This window comes from Herpailurus yagouaroundi, unplaced genomic scaffold (genome assembly GCF_014898765.1).
Source record: "Herpailurus yagouaroundi ecotype Mexico unplaced genomic scaffold, PumYag 100, whole genome shotgun sequence".
NCBI classification, from domain to species: domain Eukaryota; kingdom Metazoa; phylum Chordata; class Mammalia; order Carnivora; family Felidae; genus Herpailurus; species Herpailurus yagouaroundi.
This window is the reverse complement of record NW_024412391.1, coordinates 50,299,635-50,312,132: the sequence shown is the minus strand read 5'-3', so window position 1 is coordinate 50,312,132 and position 12,498 is coordinate 50,299,635. Positions and strand designations below refer to the sequence as shown.

At 37.0% G+C, this 12,498-nt stretch overlaps 1 long non-coding RNA gene across 2 annotated transcripts; it reads left to right on the top strand.

Moving 5' to 3' along the window:
* The first annotated feature begins 7,602 nt into the window (after nucleotides 1-7,602).
* On the top strand, nucleotides 7,603-11,350 carry LOC121028099 (uncharacterized). Of its 2 annotated transcripts, none has more exons than XR_005789068.1 (3): nucleotides 7,603-7,800; nucleotides 8,459-8,529; nucleotides 11,164-11,350. It is a non-coding gene; the product is annotated as an uncharacterized LOC121028099 (long non-coding RNA). The 2 variants fall into 2 exon arrangements; XR_005789069.1 differs by having other exon boundaries at nucleotides 8,459-8,648.
* The last annotated feature ends 1,148 nt before the right edge of the window (nucleotides 11,351-12,498 follow it).

Below are 12,498 nucleotides of genomic sequence, written 5' to 3'. Positions count from 1 at the left end.
TAGGCAAATCCCACACTTTGGGAAGCAATGAACTATGGGATAAAATCCAAACTCAATAGCCTGGTATGATCTCACTCCTGAATACCTTTCAAGCTCATTTCCTGCCACTGCACAAGCTACATATCCTGACTATATTTGGCTTCATTAACTTCCCCATTGTATCTGCTTGAAATACTCTTACGCCTCCTTCAAGAGTTTCAATTGTGAACTCTTGAGAGACTTCCCAGGTCCATTTCTCCTTAGCACTGACAAGGATTCTTCCTTGACCAAACTCTAGTGGGTTCTTCTAAGTCCTCTTCTTAGCTATGCTTCCACCTATGAAGACTTAAATAAGCACTAATATAGTTTCTAACAGCTCAAGGCTGCATCTCTAGGATAACCCTAGCCCCCTTAAAGTCTGCGTAAGAAAACTCGTGGCAGCCAAAAGAATTCACTGTTTGTTCCAGTCAACTTGAAAACATAGGGCTCCTGTCTCCCAGTCTCTTTGGGAGAGAAGGAGTCTAACTTTGATAAGCGCCAGTTAGCAAACTCAGATGGATTTTACATGGACTAAATCCTTCCTTCCCACTTTTTGTAATTTTTACTTCCCTGAAAAACTGTATTGAGCCCTTGCTTGCTTTCTCTACTGCCCCATTCTCTCTTTAAACACCCATCACCCATGTGGAAATCAAAGTTGAATTCCACTCATGCTGGACTCATTTCCCTATTGCAATAGTTATTACTGATTAAAATCCATCTCCACCCCTTTAACTAGTGTCTGCCTTTATTTTTGACAGCACTTCGTATCTGCCTCTAATTCTCTATGTTATTAGTACTGAACTATCCCTCTTTCTTACTATGTTGTACTCATGTGTGTACTCCAAGTGCCCAAATCAGTACTGTACAGCATCTCCCACATGAGACATGGCAAACCTTTTTTTACACAAGGTTAGTCAAGTAAAATGGTTAAACAATGTTTTGTCAGATTTTTGCATTGTATGTGTATTATATATGAAACAACTAAATGATATCTTGTCACATAGATACTCAACCACCACTGTGGTGGTAATTTCATGAGAGCAATCTTTAGACTTAAATAATTGTGTATACAGAACAAGGGAACCAAGTTATCCAACTAGTGTGAACAGGGCCACGTGGAGATCTAATATATTGCTTTAGTTTTTGTTCCAACTTATAAACCATAAGAGGGACATCAACACTGCATTCAGTTTAGTTTAAAAATAGTTTAGGGCCCCTGGGTGGCTCACTTGGTAAGTGTAAAACTCTTGATTGCAGCTCATGGTCATGGGATCAAGCCCCGAGTTGGGCTCCATGCTAAGGGTGGAGCCTGCTTGGGATTCTTTCTCTCCCTCCCTCTCAGCCCCTCCCCTGCTCATGCTCTTTATCTTTCTCTCTCTCAAAATAAATAAATAAACATTTAAAAATAATTTAAAAATCTTTTTCAGCTTATTTTCTTTCTTTCTCAGCTTTGTCAGTATCATTTTGTATTCCATTATTTTCTCTAACCTCCCATCTTTCTCTTTTGGATGTCTGAAAGGGCAGACCTACGCCTGCAGACTCCATCTTGTCCTGTGTCCTCCACCTTGACCACGCCTCTTCCCCTTGAGTAACCTCCCGCTCACCCATTCAAAATTCCCGATCAAAACACTCCCGGCGACCTGCCTAACAGGATTCCAACCCTTCCCCAGCCAATCGGCCGGGGCCACGACCCTTCGCCAGCCAATCGGCTGAGGCCACAGCCATTACCTCACCAACTGGCCCTAGACCCCAATAAAACCTTTGTGCTTTTGAAACTCGCTCTCTCTCCCTGGCATCTCACTGCTGCGCCGGTGCAGGTAGGGGACTGAGCTCGAGCTAGCTCGAATAAAGGCTCTTTGCTTTTGCATCGGACTCGGCTCCCTGGTGGTCTTTGGGGATCACGAATTCTGGGCATAACATGTTCACTTCCTCTTAAAATATCAATTGCCTATTATCACTCCTATCTTTTGTTTTATATCAGTAATAGCACTTCTATAGCTATAGCACTGGGGATTTACATGCAAGCTACAGCAGACACTGGGCTTTTACTTCAAAATTAGTTTTGTTTTATTTGCTTCTTACAGGTGAAAATGCTACTTTACATAGAAGCCTATTTTATTTCATAAAATTAAATGAACCAAAACCCCAAAGTGCAATGAGACATACACATCATGACCACACTATTTCAGAAAGCTGAAGGGTTGCCAGTCCATTGATCTCAGACTTCATGAACCACAGTGCAGCTCAAATTGGTTCTCTGCAGAAGCTTTGAGTTTCTGCCAAAACAGCCAGTGCAGAACTCTGAAAACCACAAGGTACGGAGATGGCATCTAGGCACATTTTTTAAAACTGTTAACTCTTTCATTGAAGTTTACTTTGTTACTTTACTATAGGGGCTGGTGTCACATCAGACCTTTTTCTTGCTTAAAGGCAATATGCAGTAATTGTTAGGATAACATATTACTGAAAACATGAAACTAAATGTGGGGCCTGTGTGAGCTTCTTTCTTTTGACAATGGATTACAAATGCTTCTTCCTGTATACAATAGTACTAACATTAAACAATAAATGTAGAATTCCTATTGTGGGTTGATTTGGGGCATATCAAGTCTCTTTTTTTGTTTCCAGTTGCTACCTGTAGCAGCATCATCCAGTAGCCTAAAACCATTCAGTCAACCCCCCACCCAGCCTCAGAGTCAATCCTAATGTAACCAGGCAATATATTAAGAGCTCCATCCACAATCATTAAATGGAACCTGAAATTAACTGCACATTCCTGGGTCCAGAATCCAGAACGAAGTGTCCTATGCATTCATACACGCAGTCAACTGCAGCCCCTCTCCCGTCCAACAATTCTGTTGCCCAATCTTCACTGCTGGATGTCTGTCCTTAAAGACATCCTCCACTCCTGGGTTGTAACTGATATCCTAAGCTAAACTACCACTGGTTTAACAGGGGCTCTGCCCCCTCACTAAAATCTGGGCTGACACCTCTCACCCTGTTCCTAGAACTGGTTGGAGCTTTGCTTCTAACTGAATGAGCTCTTTCCTTCCCTTATCTGGAGTGAAAACACTAGCACTGCCAGAAATGCCTTTTGCCTTATCCTCCCCTAACTTGATTCCAACTCCTTGTAAATCATTCCTGGCTCAGGAGCTCGCACCCCTTACTCTCCATAATGTGACTGGAAATGCTGGTCACTCACTTACTTTAGAACCTTGGTCCCAGCTCTGTTTTTCTTGCTTCCTTCTTTTTTCTTAACCTGAGGCCCAGAACATCTCATAGTAGGTGTATTACATGGAATAAGACAATGTCAGTGTGTAAAAAGTACTTATTATATAAAGGATATCTTGAAGGCATCTTTTTTATTCAATGCAAATAACCACCACAATCATTCTTTTTGGTGGTTTCTAATTTTTTTTTTAATGAAAAATAAACCTTTACATTTTCCTAATGAGAGAAGAGTATAGTTTCCTTATATTCCAAAATCTGATAAAACACGGGATCAAGTTATTCTTTTCGAGATGCTGTTAATGTTAGGTGTTGGAGAGCCCAACTAGTACCTGCATTAAGTAGTTAACTTTGTGTTTGAGCTTGATTCTTTGCATAAAGGTTTCCGTACTAGCTACATTTTGTGCTACCCAGTTTCCATGGCAACATGTTTGTTCCCATGGAGAAACAAAAGTGAACACCTTAACAGAGTTGAAGATATAAAACCTCACTCAGTGGATAGTTTGCTCAGAGGTTATTCCAGAACAAAACAAAAAGATGGAAAAGCAGAAAATATATCCAGGTTTCAAATTCCAGCTCAAAACTAAGAAAATACTTCTGATTTTTTTTGACCTGCCAAGTAACAAATCATTTTGGTGTCCTTAACAGCAACTTCTTTTTTTAATATAATTTATTGTCAAGTTAGCTAACATACATCGCATACATTGTGCTCTTGGTTTCAGGGGTAGTGTCCCGTGATTCATCACTTACATACAACACTTAGAGCTCATCCCAACAAATGCCCTCAAGGCCCATCACCCATTTTTCTCCTCACCTCCACCCCCTCCATCAACCTTCAGTTTGTTCTCTGTATTTGAGTCTTTCATAGGTTTGTCTCCTTCTCTGTTTGAAACTATTTTTCCCCTTCCCTTCCCCCATGGTCTTCTGTTAAGTTTCTCAAGTTCCACATATGAGTGAAAACATATAATACCTGTCTTTCTCTGACTGACTTACTTCACTTGGCATAATACCCTCCAGTTCCATCCATTTTATTGCAAATGGCTGGATTTCATTCTTTCTCATTGCCAAGTAGTATTCCATTGTATGTATGGCTTAATAGCAACTTTAAACTGATTGTTTTTTCCCCAAAAGCAATTTTTAAAACTCACTACTTAGACAAAGAGCCTTTTTAATGGTGATTTGATGATTTGTTTTATTTTAGTTGGTTCTCACAGTAGCAATTTGCATTTACATATTTCAAGAATTTTTGAATTTTCATGAAACTCCCTAAATTTAAACCAACCTGATTGAAACAAAACAAAACAAAACAAAATAAAACAAAACAAAACAACTATACACTAAGGCAATGACATTCTGAGCAAATGATTACAAGGTTACTTTTTAATAAAAACAAATTCTTTTTGTTTTTTTCTTTAATGTCCGTAACTTTCCTAGTGTATCTATTTGTCTGTATATGTCATTTCAATAGAGCCCGCAGACTACAAATGGGTGGGAATTTGGCTGCTTTGATTGAATATGAAGGGAAGTTGGTAGCCTTAGTTAGGCTGCTACTACTATGCCAAATTCCTAACACCATTACAGCAGGACTTTGGATGATACTAGTAAAATAATTCACACCCATTTGCAAGCTCCATTCAAGTGGCATAAACTTTACTTGTAAAAGACAAAGCAAAATCACTTGGCTCCAGTGGCTCTTTGCTGTGTCACCTCCCTGTCTCCTGCCTGCCTACTTTCCCTCCCACTTATAATCCAGACACTGCTCCCTTTCCAGTTCTATCCCACATGTCTTTGCTGTTCCCCCTTTGTGCTTTTTTTTTTTTTAATCTTTAAGCCTTGACCTCCTTTTCCCCTCTGTTCTGCTATTTCTACCCTACAATGTCATCACTTTTTCTGGCTTCACTCTTGTTTCTTATACCTTGCCCTCTTCAATCTTTAACTTTTTTTGGGGGGGGGGGTATTATCCTTATTTGCAGTCTTCTCTCCTGCTTTTAGTTTACTTTTCATTCTTGACACCTTTTCTTACTCTTTGTACTCCCTCTTCTAGAAGTTTGCACAAATTGCTCTTTTAAAATTTGTAGGGATTGTACCCTGGTGATTTTTTTTCTCCCCTTCCACGTATTTTTTTTTTTTCCTGATTACTTGAATCCCAGTCCCACGGACTTTGTGCAAAATATTACAACTGAAACAATTAAAATATTTCTTTCATATAATAAAAGTTAGAAGACAATCCTTAGAAATTAACATCTTAAACAATAGACTGCTTTTGTTTTTTCTCTTTGTCCCCTCTGTAAGTTCACAGTGAATAGAATCAATGAGATTTGTCATCTACTAGATTTGTCTAGATCAGGCATTCACTTGAATCAAGTAGGAAAGAGCAGGACTCTGAAATCAGCTAGTCCAGCATGCTGAATTGTTGCCACTCAAGATAAAATAACTTTTGTACATTATGTGGTCGACTGACAAGGAGCAGAAAAAAGACGTGGCTCAGGATTAATTATAGTTTTTACGGCAACAGTTATAAGAAACAAGAACCAAAGGTTTTTCACCTACTTATTTTCATATGATATTGGGGTAAATGCACTTGGGCACTTCCATCATTTTATACTGTTTATTCCATATGGCAGATAAAATAATAAAAATTTCCTGAGTATAGAGATTTCTTCTGCTTCCCTATCATCAAATGAGCATACAGTTTGAGTTGTTTTTTTGTTTGTTTTGGGAATTGGATGTTCATCTTTCTTTTATAGACTTTCACCTAATTTCCAAAAGTATGCAATAGTGTATTGCATGTAAAGATAAATGGTCCATTCAGGTTTAAACGCATTGCTTTAAACTAAGGAGATATATATCTTAATATCTGAATTATTCATGACCATATAGTTACATAAATTATATGAGATATACATATATAACTAAATCCATTAGCATAGTGGCAGATTCTTTATTTATGCTTTCGCAAACTCGAAATTAAAAATTATATAAAAATTTAATACAGAGGAATTTTCCAACATCTTCTTTTCTTCACTATTGATATAATTATAGCACCAGCCCATAGTCATGCATGTTGAGCATTGCACAATGTTAGGGGGCCATTCTTGACCTACGTGTGGGGCCCTATATACAGTGGATTCATTTTGCAATTCTCACTGAAACTATGCTGTGCTTTTACTTGTTAGATGAACAAAATTTTCTATATCGATAATGTTGAATTATATTTGGTTTTACTCTCTAAAAATCCTGAAAAAAAATGTAACATTTTATAGCTAAGAGGAAATGTACAGACCATCCACTTTTTCTCTTTCATGTTCTAAAGAAGAAAAATGTTTCCAGAGAAGTGATGTATCCTGACTATAATTTTATCACCATATATACCATCAGAATCATGTTAGAGCCAGCTCTCCTAATTCCTATCCTCAGGAATATCATTTTGAATATTCATGGTGACAAGGAGAATATATGTTTACCACATTAATCCCATAGGTCCAACTTTCTAGATTTTTAGCCTAACTTTACTCATAGACAATTTTACATTGTAAACTGCTAGAGGAATGAAGTTTGCTACGTAATCAAACAACATACGAAATGTTTTTTTGAGAGGGGATGTTACCTTGCCATTGACTAACATAGTGGAGAATATTTAGAATACGAACAATTCAATGCTACTGTTACATCTATATTACTACACTACAGTTTTGGAATATGAACATTCAGTAATTGAAATAGAGTTTCTTCGGGATTAAAATGATTCCCTTCCCAATAATGCACTGGGAAATCACCAATTTACTTATCTTCTCTATAGAGCTTTTCTTTATTAATATCAACCCACACTTTTCCTTCTCTTTTTTTTTTTACTGCTCAACAGTAACGTGTGGTTTTTGCTATAGTATTTTAATTTGTTTCTGTACTCTTATTGCATCTTGAAACCTGTCAACTCCATGTGTTCTAAGTTTGTCTTTTACTTGTTTTCCCTCCTCCATGATCTTGAGTGTGCATATATTGATGTTAAATGTGCTATTTAAGGGGACAAGAATTGAACTAGAGATACGTCATCACATAAGTTCTAATTAATTGGAAACAAATATCCAAATTTAGTCTATCTTGCCAAAAGTGTTGTCAACGTGTACAGCATGAATCTAAATGCTAACAGATGAATCATTAATAATAACTTTAAGTGAAAATTACTACCAAGAAATTTCTAATAATGATGCTTAAATTTGTTTCCTCTGGTAGATTAAAGCATATTGATAAAAAGAACAGAGAGGAAAACCTAGTGCATACCATCAAAAAATCATAACACTTTAAAATTATTTTTATGTCCCCCTTTTTTTCCTAGAATTTAAAGAGGTATATGATGGATTTGATCATCAACTTTCATTTGAGAGAGTAATGCAAGAGAAAAAGAACACAGTACTCCAAGAAGCCATAGCTTCTGGCAGATGTTGCAAGAATGAGTTAGATCATTGACCTTTTTTTCTGGGGCACTGTGTCAATTTTGAGTGGAGTTTCCAATTGCACAATAGCATCTGGACAGTTTTGACATCTTTATTACACTCTGTGAGTTCTTAAAATGCTACCATTTTGTTTTAAAGATGATTTGTTTCAAAATTAAAATAATTATTTAACTGCCAAGAGTAATTAATCCCATGACTGAATTCCAATAAAATTCTCTTCCCAGATCTGGCTTCCTAACGAATATTCATAATCAGAATACCCATTGTTTAATAAAAATCAGGATTTGATTAATGATATTAACACTCAGATCCATTTCTTTGAAGACCTAATTTTGTTTCTTGTATTTGCTTTGCACTCAATTACTGTGGTTTAAATAGTCTGTTTAACATGACCACTTTCAAACAAGATCATAAATTCTCATAAAAGCAGCCTAAGGAATTCATAATCATAGCTCTTGGCCGCCACCTAAAGGTTTCTTTTTTATTTTATTTTACATAAGACCTACTGTGCATTCCTTTAATAATAAAATTGTTGCCTGTATCATCACATATTTCTACATAAGTGTAAAGAGATCTATTTCAGCATGTTTGTTCACTTTTGCGTATTTGCATTAGAAGCCTATATTATTATATCTGCTTCTCAATCTATTCGGTACAGGAAAGTAATTTAAACTAGATCCCCTAGGTGGTCTGAAATATTTCCATTCCTTCAAAAAATATAATTTATTTCTGTTTTTATTGTGTACCACCTCCATTCCTAGGCCCATCTTGAAAATGGAAAAATACTTAAGTCATGGTATCCGGCTTCAAGAAGCATGCACCACTTATGAATGTAAGAAACCAACATCTTTTTTGTCATAATCTATATTAAAATTATCATTAATTGGATGCCATGGAGTAAATCTAGAAGCCTGAACAAAGATAAATGTATCTCATTTCCAACTTTACAAGGTAAATTCAATTAAACTCATGTTTATTGAACCATTACTGAATGTAATGTATATGCTAAACTCTGCAAATTCCATAGAGAACATTCATGACAGGTGTAATCTCTTAATTGTGCTTGAGGGTAAATGGGATACAGAATTAATAATTCCCAGCTTTGTATCTCCATATCCATAACCTCACTCCTTTTATTCTCCTCTGAAGAAACACTTGATTGAATCAGGCCAAACATTTCTAACACCCTACTTGTATTATGAAAAAGTCATGTTTGGAGAAGGGAATCAATGCAATCTATAATATCACAGTGAGAAATTAGTTATGAACTCTACAAACTTCTCATCTCAAAATCCATATTGATAGAACATCTATGAATCACCTCAATTTTTCTTAAAGATGCAGAAAAGTTTATTAGCATACTCACCTGCCATTATAAATTCCAAGCATTTAGCTCTTGATTTATTTATAGGCCACTATTCACTTATTTATTATTTCAAAAAATATTTATTACACACCTACTATGTGCCAAGTATTCGCCATTATCAATGTTTAATAAAACAGACTGGTATTTGCCATCATGGGGCTTGTGAGGGAAACAAAATAAATAAGTAAACAAAATGCATTATGATACAAACTACAAAAGAACTTAAACACACTGTACTGTAATAAAGAATAATGGTGAGGAAAGACAGACCTGCATTAGGTAGCATAATCAAGAAAGGCCTCTTGGACGGGGCAATACTCAAACTGACACCTGAGGAACAAGGAGCCAGCTCTGCCAAGAATATAGAGAAAAGGCATAAGGAAGTGTCTATACAAAGGCTAAAACACTTAGTGAGGGCCAAAGGATCTAGAGCAGAGTGAGCAAAGGGGAGTTTCGTGAGATGTGGAGAAGTAAGATGAAAGTCCATCATTCAGGATGGTGAAGGGAGAAGCTAAGGACTTTAGTTTTATTTGAAATAGAATGGAAAGTCACAGTAACAGACTGGAAAAGGAACTGATTTGATCTGATGGCTGCATGGAGAAGGGATTGGGGGCAGCCAAGAGAAATGGGAGAAAGAAGCCTATTGAGGAAACGTAGGTGGGAGAAATGATGTGACATGGACAAGGCTGGTGGCAGTGGAGTCAGAGAAGTGAATATATCTGAAAGGAATTCTGGAACAAAATTCAATAGGACTTGGTGGTAGATTAGATGACTCCTTTGGTTCTTGTGTGCTTCCCAGCTTATTAGCATTTGCTGATATGAATATAACTCTGAAATGTTGATACAGTTTATTAGATTTAGAGTGCCATATTAGATTTTATGTCACACCTAAGCTTTTATTTTTGTAAAAAAATTAAGAAAAATCTTAATAAAATGAATTATTTGCATGTCAATAAGGAAACACTTATTATCTAGCACCTTCTACAAATGAGGCAATCTACAAAAAATAATTTTATACATAATGGAAGTTCGTCTACTAAATCACCAAAGCTTATTTATTTTTTTTAAACATTTTTTTTTCCAACGTTTATTTATTTTTGGGACAGAGAGAGACAGAGCATGAACGGAGGAGGGGCAGAGGGAGAGGGAGACACAGAATCGGAAACAGGCTCCAGGCTCTGAGCCATCAGCCCAGAGCCCGACGCGGGGCTCGAACTCACAGACCGCGAGATCGTGTCGGACGCTTAACCGACTGCGCCACCCAGGCGCCCCAAAGCTTATTTAATTTTAACCACTTAGAAGAAATTTTTTTTCTCAAATTGTTAAATATTTTCCTGATCTCTTAAACAGAATATATTTAATATCAGTTAAGCTTTTCAAAAAGTCGGACTTACTATGATGAAAAAATAGTTGCTGGACCTCTGTACTAGAATGGTGCCCTTAAAAAGAGTGAGATATAAAAGTGGGTTTCCTATACTCTGAAAAACTACTCTGCTTTGAAATAATTAAATTTTTGTTGTTGCCTCAGTTCTACTTCTCATTGTGCCAGATTGTAGTCATTCACTTCTGACGCATTCTAACGTGATGTTTTTCCTTTGCTGTAAGGTGGGAACCTTGCTATCAGACTTTCATGCAAGTTAATAGCATGTAAACCAAGTAAAGTATAAACTTTTGTATTCTATTTTGATTGCACAGAGGCTTTTTTTACATGCTGCTTTCTCAAGTATATTTTAGGTCATTGAAGTTGCTTGATCAGCAAAGTTCAGGGAAATGTCTTCTACTAGCATTTATTTCCCACATATTTCATGAGGTTCCTTGAAAATGGAATTCCCATCACCATATACATTATCATGTCAAGTTTCTACAAAGAATCCTTCCTTATGACACAAGTTCAACTACATCATTATAAATGTTGCTTTTTCTTTTGATGCCTAACATAAAAGCATATAAAATTTGATCATAAAACTAGACTTAAAAAAAAACAGATTTCTTGATTGTGACTATAATGTAATCTCTTTCTTTTTTTTTTTCCATTTTGACATGTGTGGAAACTAAAATCAAATGTCCACAAAACTCCAATCAACAACACTACTTTCAAAGTGTCTCTTGACAAGTAACATGTGCATATTACAAACCCAAAGGCATGTCTGAAGTGATTCTTCTGGAGACTTACATTCCTCAAAGCTCTCTCTCTCCTCAAAGTATCACCACTTTGTTTCAGAGAAGAAAATGTGTAAATGTGTAATGGAAATGTGTAAATGATTAAAGCATCTGTATAAACAAAGAACATTCTTTTTTTTTTTTTTTTTAAACGTTTATTTATTTTGGGACAGAGAGAGACAGAGCATGAACGGGGGAGGGGCAGAGAGAGAGGGAGACACAGAATCAGAAACAGGCTCCAGGCTCTGAGGCATCAGCCCAGAGCCTGACGCGGGGCTCGAACTCACGGACCGCGAGATCGTGACCTGGCTGAAGTCGAACGCTTAACCGACTGCGCCACCCAGGCGCCCCCAAAGAACATTCTTAACACGCATAAGAATTATTTTGAGGACTTCTCGAAAAACCAGACACCAGATGCCTAAATCTGATCTGCCAAATGAGAATCCTTGAGAGAGAGGTCCAGATATTGGCATTTAAAACAATTAGTAACCAGCTTATTGATATATGTGGTCCTTAGTAAAATCCTTAGATAACAGTGTCATAGACTCCAGATAACCAATTCTAAATGATTTGCCATTTCAAATTTGTGGCAGTTTGTATTTTCCAAAGATGACTATGGCAATACATACCGTCTTATGTGCTCTTCCTATAAAGTGACATGGACATCTCTTTGCCAAAAAATGGGGTTTATGTTCCCTCTTCTTGAATCTGGGCAGACTTTTGACCACAATGGATGTGATGTTATGTGACTTCCAAGACCAACTCATAAAATGCAAAACAGCTTCTGCGTGGTTCTCTCGAGACACTTGCCCTTGGAATCCAGCCACCATGCTGTGAGAAAGCCAAGCAGCCACATGAAAAGGCCACGTGTAGGTCTTTCAGCCATAGCTCCTGCTGAAGGCCCTGTCGACAGCCAGCCATCAGCCAGTAGAGTTGTGAGTGAGTTTTCAGATGATTCTAGCCCCCAGTTTTTGTGCCACCCCAGTAGAGCAAAAACAACCTCTCTCCTTTAGCCCTGGCAAAATTGCAGATTTATGAATAAAATTAATGTTGTCACTATTCTAAGCCACTATTCTTTACATTTTTTTTTTAATGCAGCAACAGATAACCAGAAAAAATCCCAAATAGTTCTGTGACTTCTTTGGATAAGATGTAAAGCCCCAGATAATCCTTTATGCATTCCAGTTTGCATTTAAGGATATCTAATTCTATCTAGCTAGATCCATCCCTGAATCATTGCTAGGTCCTGCTGTAGTTTATTGCCTAGATCTGTGG